Source organism: Cupressus sempervirens, chromosome 10 (genome assembly GCF_028749045.1).
Source record: "Cupressus sempervirens isolate cs-2001-9-10 chromosome 10, ASM2874904v1, whole genome shotgun sequence".
In the NCBI taxonomy this organism is placed as follows: Eukaryota; Viridiplantae; Streptophyta; class Pinopsida; order Cupressales; family Cupressaceae; genus Cupressus; species Cupressus sempervirens.
The window spans coordinates 271,824,046-271,833,890 of NC_143127.1; positions in this window are offsets into that span (position 1 = coordinate 271,824,046).

The following is a 9,845-nucleotide window of genomic DNA, read 5'->3' on the forward strand; positions in this document are numbered from 1 at the left end:
TGAAATATCCCAAACTAGGATATTACTTGAAATCTGATTTGGGTTCTTAATTTGTTTCGTATCTTGCTTCACTTCATTGCTCTTTTTTATGATTATTGACATGCATATCTCACCTTGTAATTATTACTAAGAATATTTTTATAAATATAATGACTACTCATGGAGGGCATGTGGAGATGATTAAAAATATATAGATTGAATCCAAGAACAATTAAAATTCTATATCCTAGTTTTCAATGTTAGAAAGTTTTGACTATAGTGGATTCTAACAAGAGGGGTATGTCTTTTGGCTAAACATAGCACTAACCCCTGATACTTTTTGAGAGAAGCTTTTTGCTATTTTTCTTATTTTTATCAGGTGCTTAGAATATGTCACACTGATGGTTGTCTGATTTAAGCAATTGATAAACTACAAATAATAAATTATGCAATAGAATGGAACATAACAATATGTTCTATTAACATACCTAGGAACTTGCATTATGTCATGGGACTTAGCCAACAATATATTTATACCAATTCTAGTGCATTGTAATGGTATTTTTCATACAATGTTGATATTTACTCAAGAGGACTATTTTTATTTAGTTTTATTTTCCAAGTTTCCTTTTCAATTTGATTTTGAGTTGGTGATGCTTGAGACTCAAATACCTACAAATACTTCATGTAGTGTCCAGTCTCAAGCCCTGATCACTAGGCAAGCTCCTAGCTCTTATTATACTTACTACAATGTCACATCTAGTTTGCATGTGATTCCACTGACCTAAAGGATCCTTAACCACAAACAACAATAGTCTCCTTTGCCTACATTAAGTTCAAGCATCCTGGAAAATAGTTCACATGACTTATGTATTCTTCCATTTTACAAGCATGTCTCCCAAGGAAAATGCTACTGCTTCATCTACACCATCTAAGAAAATCCTTTATGCTTTGATGGATGCCTATAGCTTATCCCAAAGCTGTCATTCAACAGTTATGCGATAGTCAATCAAGAGGAAATAGTTGAGAGCTTAGAGTGACACAATTTTTAGATGATCATATGAAATGAAATGGGTGTGCGAGTAGAAAGAAACTAGGAAGATAGTGTGTACAGATGAAGGCATGAAATGGATGGTTTTGGAGTACTCAACATTTAGTACATAGAATCATTTGAGATCAAATGGGTGTCAGATTATATTCATAGTGAATAATAAAGGAAGGAATTGAACCCTCCCTAAGGCTCATAGTTGTTGAGGTCCACTTCAAAAATGGCGCTTCCTATGAAATTTTTGTCTAAAACCTTTTTAATGAGATAATGTGTTATGAGATTTTCATCGATGGGATGGAACATGAATCTAGGAGGTAGTTGTGCATCACCCATATTATGACTATAACTAAAGTTAAGAGCCTCTATTATTGAATTCTCTTCCCTATCACCCATATTCATTTTCTTTGCTATTCATAATTTTGTGAATTATGAATAGCAAAGGAAATTAATATGGGTGATAGGGAAGAGAATTGAATAATGAATAGAAAAGGAAATGAATATGGGTGATAGGGAAGAGAATTCAATAATAGAGGCTCTTAACTTTAGTTACAGTCATGATATGGGTGATGCACAATTGCCTCCTAGATTCACGTTCCATCCCACCAATGAAGAGCTCATAGCACATTATCTCATTAGAAAGGTTTTAGACAATAATTTCATAGGAAGGGCCATTGCTGAAGTGGACCTCAACAACTGTGAGCCTTAAAAAAAAATTGACCAAGCATTGGTTGAAATTTTGACCAATGCTTTGCAGAGTATTGGTCAAAATTTTGACCAATACTTAGCAATTTTCTACCAAGCATTGGTTAAAAATTTGACCAATGCTTAGTAGAAAATGTGTTGGCAATTTCAAAAGTTTTCGACCAACTTATTGGTCAAAATTTTGATGAGAAAAATTTTGACCAAGGGGTTGGTCAAATTTGGTCAAAATTTGGTCAAAAAATGGCCTCAAATGTACTAGTGTCTCATCTTGCATTTGATTTAGTGATTAGTGCCTTATCTATTGCAACATAGAGTCACTACCAATAGGATAGCCTAACTTGATTTCCTTACAATTAAGTTTATCAACTAAAATCCCCAAAATCCATTCTTACTAGCATCCCCTCCATACACCCAAAAACCCTATCAAATCATTGAAGCATTTACTTAACTCCTTGAATTAAAAACAATATTAGATCTGACACACAACTCATCCAAGTTGTCTTAAATTAAATGAACCTTATTCATTCAATCACAAAGTTAATAACATATGAAGAATTAGGAGATAGAATAAGAGAACATAGCTAATTCATTATAAATCCCCTTTCATATTTATCCTTGGAAATATTGAATACATTAACTAGTAACACTAAATAAAACTCAAGATATATTACATGATCTCTCATAAATCTTCATTATCGTAGAGAAAAAATACATGAAATGAAACTAGAAATATGTACAAGAATGGATGTGTGGCCTTCATAGCTAGAGCTCTCCTCAATAGACTAGAAGTAAAGTAAAAGCAACCCACCCTAGTATCATAGTTGTGAGAAATTTTCTCCAAAAATTGGAATCCTTATAATGGATGAGAAAGAGAAAGATATAGAAGAAGAATGGAATCTCCAATCTGATTTGGAAGTGACATGTGTCCACTTGAATCTCCATTCCTTGTTATTATAAAACCTCTCTCATCTTTCTACCCATGAGATCTAATTTGGTTTTCATCATTATTTTGTAAAAAACCCAAAATATCTTTTCCTCAATGATGAACAACCCTTCTATTACTAAAATATCTAAAAAGCATCACGAAATGCTAATAATTCTTTGATTTAGCTGAATTGGAGATGAAAAAATGTACCCATAACTATATTGTAGTACCTTTTACATTCACTTAGTTCACCAATTCACTAGGAATCAGATCTAAATTACCTTGACTAAATTAAACTAAAAATTCAGCACCTAAGAAAAATCCTTGCATAACTCTAGCTAGGGGAGAGGACCCAGTAGTTGTGTACCCTAACTTCATGCTTCTCAAAATCCTATGTGGAAATTTCAAATCACTCTCATTTTTTGATAGTAGCTTACTTGGAAATTCCCCTACTTATAACTAAGGTTTTAGAGCTACATTATCAAATATGATGCCACATCAACATGTTTTTTGTCAAAGTGTCCAAAACAGCCCAAAAAAAAAGTGAGACCAATCATAGTGCATTGGAGACCCCCATACTTGTGCAGCTGATGTGGCATCACACTATTGGTTGTTTTTTGGGAAAAATGACACTTTTTATTCACTTATGGGTACTAATCATTAACAAGAACAACTTTAAAGTCATATCTATTGGTACAATCTTGTCAAAAATGTTAGATATTAAATCAACAAGTGTGGGTATTAAGTTAACAACTACTGTCACAAATATTGGAATGCGCTCAAGTACTGGGTCCTCTCCCCTAGTGACCTCCTGTACAAAAACTGGTTATAGAAATGGATAGTTTATCTTTTTCTGATTCCAACGATATATTACACTACATGTTTTAGGTAAAAATAATGTCTCTAAGACTAATTTGAAATTTCAGGCCCCAGGCCATAAATGAAGTTCAAAATGAAAAATTTAAGATACTATAAACTATAGAATATTATTCAATTTATAATCCTTTCAATATCTGAATGTTGAATATATCTAAACTTTTAATTTGTATTCATTTTCCTCTTACCTCTCCAGTCCTATGATGCCACTTGTTGAGTTCTGATTTAACCATCACCATTTGGTTAGGCCCCACAAATCATAGCATCTTCACCTAAAATTTTCCTTCCCTTGACACTATGAAAACCCAAATCTATGACATCATCATAGTATCTTAGGACTTTAATATTTCACACCCTGAAGATATGACAACCCAAACTCATAGCCAAATTGTAACATCGTGGGTCCATTTTGCAACATTCTTGATTACACAAGATTGAAACATTTTGTAGAATCTTAATCTTGAAACATTTCTCCCTATGATCCTATGAAAAACTTACTATTCTCAAAATATCTTAAGACTTTAACCTTTGACTTGAGCTTCTCAATCCTATGCTTTGTCGTAGGATTGTAACCCTTTAATCTTGCCTGTCTGATCCTTTGACAGACTCCAGGTTGATGTCATGTTCATATTTCCATTCATTGAATTTCTTCCTAGGTGAGCCCAACATCTCCTAAGACATCCATTTGAAACATTTTGAATCACACAATGTTAGCTATATACATTATTATGATCAAATCATAACATCATAGCTCTCAACTTCACCTTTCTTGATCCTACAACAACTCTATTTTTGTAGCATCATAGAGCCTTATTATTCAACCTTTGATCTTACACTGATGTTTGGCATAGCATCTTCTCTTCTTAGGACCATAGCCTTTCATAGCATCGTAGAGCCATCCTATTTTCTTTGTGATCTCATGACAATGGCGTAATATCTTAGACCTCTAAGTTATCCTGATCTTACAATTTGTTGTAGCATCATAATACTTTATTTCTCAAGCTCTGATCTTACAACCACCATAACATCATGGGTCCTCCTCCCCCTTTGCATGATCTTATGAAACTATCATAATATCATGAATCTTCAAACTTTGCCTCATGACCTTACAAAATTCTATAATATCATAGCTTCCTTTGCTATACTTGAAAATCTCACGATGACCCCTCTGAAGATGCCACATGGCACTTCATTCTACACTAACTTGAAAAATAACTTCTTTGTCCTTAACTAGCTATCCCCACACTAGGCCCCTCCACAATTGAGCATCACTTATCTTTTGAAAACAACATGACTTTGAAGACACATTGACTTTGAGTCAAAATTGTGGGATCAAATTTTGGGTTATTTTGCATACACTTCCTCTTCTATACAACTTGAAGCTCTTCCTACTTGTGGTTTTTCTTTAATATGTAGCCTTGTATTTTTCTACACCTTGGAAAATTTTCCTTCCCTAGTGGATGCCATTGCAGCTGTCATGGACTTTGTGACGTGGCTTTATTTTTGTGATGGGGTGTTCACTATGGAGCCCTCCTTGACTTTGAAATGGGCTTGAGAATGATTCAAAATTCAGAATGGTACTCAAAATGGGGAATGAAAATTTGAGTCCTATAATGATCCACTATCCAAATAGCCTCTGAGGCAAGATCACTGAACTTACTATCCAATTGATCTCTCAACTAATACTTGCAAAATAATTGTATGTACAATACTTTAACTTCTTTCCTCTAACCTATCAGTTGGACCAATCATTTTCTAACCTTGTAGACCAGGTCATGAACCTCAGATCCAAGTATCAAACTTTGGATCACACTATAAAAACCTTGGCAATGAAGTTTCCTTCACCTTCACTCTTCTCTACTTATCTTTGCATTCTACTCTTTGTACTAGTTACAATCATTCACATCATCTATACATGATAAAGGAAGATGTCCTTCCTTTATACCAAATACATAAAATAATTCCCTAAGTCATCTATTACACCTTCTCAATTAATTGTTATAGGACCACATTAAGAACATGTTACACTTGGTGATAACATTAATCTTTTGCCTTGTATCTTGAATAAATTTTCATATTTTTAATATTCTAATGAGTGATCTTAGCCACATCATCTACAACATTCCTTCTTCACATATTTATTTCCATCTTCTTAGAATAACAACTTTGATAAGAGATATAACAAGTTTACTAGAACAAGCTTCTGTAAACTCTACCTCAGAATAGTCTTCATTGAAACTTGCATAACTTCTTCCAAAATTAATTTATTCTTCTTCTAATGTTAAATTCATGTACTAGACACATAATATAATCTCCCTTTAACCTTAATAGTGAAATTACTCAATGATCTGTCCATACTAACTTGATCTTTACCATTGTTCTTTTGTCAGATACCAAAAAAAATTGCTATGTTTCAATCAATGACAAACACAGTCATGAATGTAACATATAATCATGATAATGATCTAATCATGTTTATACAATAGTCCCCAATAGTAATATCACCAAAATTCATGCTTTCAACAACCTCCCCCTTTGGCATTAATGGAAACATAGATGAAAAAAATTTAGTTCCAAAAATACCAATTGCACAAGACTATTGACCTTTCTTTTCAAATCCTCTTCATCAATCATTTTCAAATCCTCCTCATAAATCCTTCTCCCAATCACTATACCTTAATGTTCTTTACATCAAACTATTTTTCCATGTTGTACTTTTCATGCTATACTTCTTCCCAACTATTTTTGTAAACTATTTTTCATGTTGTACTTCTCCCCCATTGACATCAATGCCAAAGGTTTCAACAACCATCAAACTCCACAAAAGCTATTTTTGACTTGCTTAAGTATCTAAAAATACTATTCAAAAACAACATCCAAAAAGAATTCTAGATGATTTTGTCCATCACAGATACTCCCCCATACATGAATCATCAAAATTCATTCTAGACAAACAATAGTGCTTTGTTACACTATACTGATGCTCTTTTGCATCATCTATTCTAATGTAGGAAGGGGCATGACCATTAACATACCTCACAAATACTCAAAAGTCTCTTTGGGAAGAGGCTTAGTGAAAATATCTACAATTATCTCTTTGGTGTTTACATATTCCAATCGAATTTCCTTTTCTAAAAATTTCTCTCTCAACATGTGATACTTGATAGAAATGTGCTTAATCTTAGAATGCAACACTAGATTCTTAGATATATTTATTATCCTTGTGTTGTCACAATGTGTGACAATAGGTTCACTAAATTCTATCATTATATCCTTCAACATCTGCTTCATCCAAACAACTTGATTACAATTGTTTGCTACTGTAACATATTCTACTTCTGTTGTACTTTATGAGATACAATCCTACTTCTTGCTTAGCTAAGAAACTAATCTTCCTCTAAGAAAGAAGGATCCACCACTGATGCTCTTTCTATCATCCATATTTCTTTCCCAATTAGCATCAATATAAGCATATAAAGTAAAATCATTAGATATGTCATACCACAATCCAAACTCTGGTGTTCCTTTTAGGTATCTAAATATCCTTCTGACTACTGCATAATGTGCTTCTTTGGGATCAGCTTGAAATCTTGCAACAATTCCAACTACATTTACTATATCTAGTCTTGTGTGAGTCAGATATTGCACTCCTCTGATCATAGATCTATACTTCTTCTTCTCAATACTAGGTGCTGCATCCTTTGTAGATAACTTGTGTCTAGTTACCATAGGTGTTCCAATTGATTTAAATGTTTCCAAACCAAACCTTTTATGTAAATCTTTCAAACACTTAGTTTGAGAAATAAAGATTCCTTCTTTGTCCTATACGATTTGTAATCCTAGAAAAAATTTCATTTCTTGCATCATGCTCATTTCAAATTCCTTTTTCATTTCTTCTACAAAATTTTTAATTTCATCATCATTTCCTCCTAATATTACATCAACAAAAAATATTACCAAAATCATCAACCCATCATCATTTTCTTTCCAATATAGATTACTATCTACCATACCTTTTCTATATCCAAGCTTTGTCGAATGCTTGACCAACCTTGCATTCCAAGTTCTGGGTGCTTGCTTTAAGCCATACAATGCTTTCTTCAATCTGCATACCATGTCCTTATCATCTATTAAAGGACAACATTCAAGCTATTCTATGTATTCCTCTTCTTCAAGTTCTCCATTCACGAATGCTAACTTGACATCCATTTGATACATGTTGAATTTCTTATATGTTGCATATGCTAAGAATAACCTTACTGCTTCTATTCTTTCCACATGAGCATAGGTTTGTTCATAATATATCCCTTTTTGTTGTGAGTAAAATTTACATACCAATCTTTCCATGTTCCTCACACCTTCACCTTGTTCATTAATCTTATTCCTAAATACACATTTTGTTCCTATCACATTCTTGTCTTTTGGTTTGGGAACCAATTCCCATGTCTCATTCTTTACTATTTGATCCAATTCTTCTTTCATAGCTTGCTTCCAATATTCATCTTTACATGCTTCATCTGTATTCTTTGGTTCAGCTTGAGATATCAAGCATAGTTCTTCATTGATTCTACTTCTTGTCATTACACCTTTATCTTTGCTTTCGATGATCTGCTTGTGTGGATGATTCTTTGTCATAATTTTACCCAAAATAGGAGTTGTTATCTCAACTCTTAGCTCTGTTGAAGGTTTCAAGCTTTTTTCCTACCTTAGCTATCCTTCATTCTTCTGGTTCTATTTTTATAAGTAGATCAATACCTTCTTTATCTTTATGTCTTCTTCAGATTTGGACTTATATTTTTTTGTGCTTCTATTTTTTGTATACAATAGAAGGACTCTAGATTAGGACACTAAATGCTCTGTTCTTTATACAAATTTGATAACTCATCAAGAATTTCCATAATCTGGGTGTCAAAATTTCTTCTATTTGACTTAGGACTATCCTTTTTGGAATATGTTTTCCATGGATCTCCCAAAGTGGTTAAACTTTATATTCAAGGACCTGATGCTCTGATACCAGTTGTTAGAAACAATAGTCCACCAAGATAACTAAGAGGTGGGGGGGGGTGAATAAGTTATCCAATAATTAAAACATTTATCAACCTTAAATAATCTTAACCATTCAACCAAAGAAAACAACAAGCATAACAAGATGCACATATACAATTACACCAAATATGTCAACTAGGAAAACCCTTAATCAAAGAGAAAACCTCGATGGGAATGATGCCCACAAGATGATGTACTAATATAAATATTCCTTGTTAGATGATGTACCCTATTAGGAGTCTATTACAACATTTAATACATATGAGTCTTTTTAGGAGACTTTTAATCCTTGTTAGAATATTCCAACCCTGTTATGAGTTGTGCAAACCCTGTTAGGAGTTGTAGAAGACAGAATGACCCATTATCCAAATAGTTTCTTAGTCAAGATCATCGAACTCACTGTCCAACTTATCTCTCAACTATTCCTTGTAGAATAATTGTATGTACTATAGTTTAACTTCTTTCCTTTGTTCTATCAACTAGACTAATTACTGTCAGAACTTGTAGACTAGGTCATGAACATCAGATCCAAATATCAAACTTTAGATCACACAATAAAAACCTCGGCAACGAAGTTTCCTTCATCTTCATTCTTCTCTACTTATCTTTGAATTTTTCTTTTTGTGTTAGTTAAAATCATTCACATCATTCATATATGATAAAGAAAAATGTCCTTCCTTTATACCAAATCCATAAAACAATTCCCTAAGTTAGCTATTACACCTTCTCAATTAATTATTATAGGACTACATTAAGAACACATTACATTTAGCAATAACAATATTTTTTCACCTTTTAACTTGAATAACTTTCCATACATATAATATTATGACAAAAAATCTTAGCCATGTCATCTCCAACATGTCATCTTCACATCTTTATCTTGAACATCTTAGAATAAAAAATCTGATAAGAGATATAACAAGTTTACCAGAACAAGCTTTTGTAAACTCTATCTCAGAATAGTCTTCACCAAAACTTGCATAACTTCATCTAGACTTAATATCTTGTGCTTATGAGATTAGCTACATCTACTAGACACATAGTATAATCTCCCTTTAACCTCCCCACTACAAGTATTCAACAATCTATCTATACCAACTTGATCTTTACCATTGTTCTTTTGTTAGATACCAAGAAAAACTACTATGTTGACATCAATGAAAAACATAATCATGAATGTAACACATAATCATGATAATGATCTAATCATGTTTCTACAATACTCCCCCATAATAATATCATCAACATTCATGCTTTCAACAACAC